The sequence below is a fragment of the Aptenodytes forsteri genome, unplaced genomic scaffold (genome assembly GCF_000699145.1).
Source record: "Aptenodytes forsteri isolate BGI_AS27 unplaced genomic scaffold, ASM69914v1 Scaffold7, whole genome shotgun sequence".
NCBI lineage: Eukaryota > Metazoa > Chordata > Aves > Sphenisciformes > Spheniscidae > Aptenodytes > Aptenodytes forsteri.
The window spans coordinates 3,231,631-3,232,222 of NW_008795919.1; positions in this window are offsets into that span (position 1 = coordinate 3,231,631).

The following is a 592-nucleotide window of genomic DNA, read 5'->3' on the forward strand; positions in this document are numbered from 1 at the left end:
GGCAGTGGGGAGGGGGCACAGCCCCCCGGGCAGCGGGGCTGGGGGTCGTGCCAGCCCAGGGGACCCCAGCTGGGGACCCCTGAGTGGGGTGGGGACATGCAGATCCTCCCTCAGGCTGCTGGAGCGGGGATGGAGCCATGGTGGGGGGTGATGAAGAGACACTGTGGGGTCCCAGCCCCCCATAACTGGGGGGTCCAGCCCTACTGGGCTGCTCCTCTTGGGGAGGATCCTGTGCCCTGTGATCCCAAAGAACGGGGGGTTTGGGGGTGCTGGGGCCCCTCCCTACTTTGGGAAAGGCAGCAGGTGGTCCAGACACTGAAGCCCCCCATGCACCCATGAAGCCCCCCGAGCCCATCCTCTCCCCACACAGGGGTCACAACACAGCCTGGGGTGGGGGCAGCGGGTCAAGGTCCCCCCAAAGCCTCCGGCATGGGGACCTGGGGTGGGTGGCCAGATGCTGGGCACCCACCCTGACCTCCTCCTGGCCCCTCTGCGCTCCTTGGGGGTGACCCCGGCGGGATGGGGTGCGCTGGGTCCCCCAGGGTTGTGGGCACCCTGAAGCGAGGATGGGGCCACAAGCAGAGACCTGCAG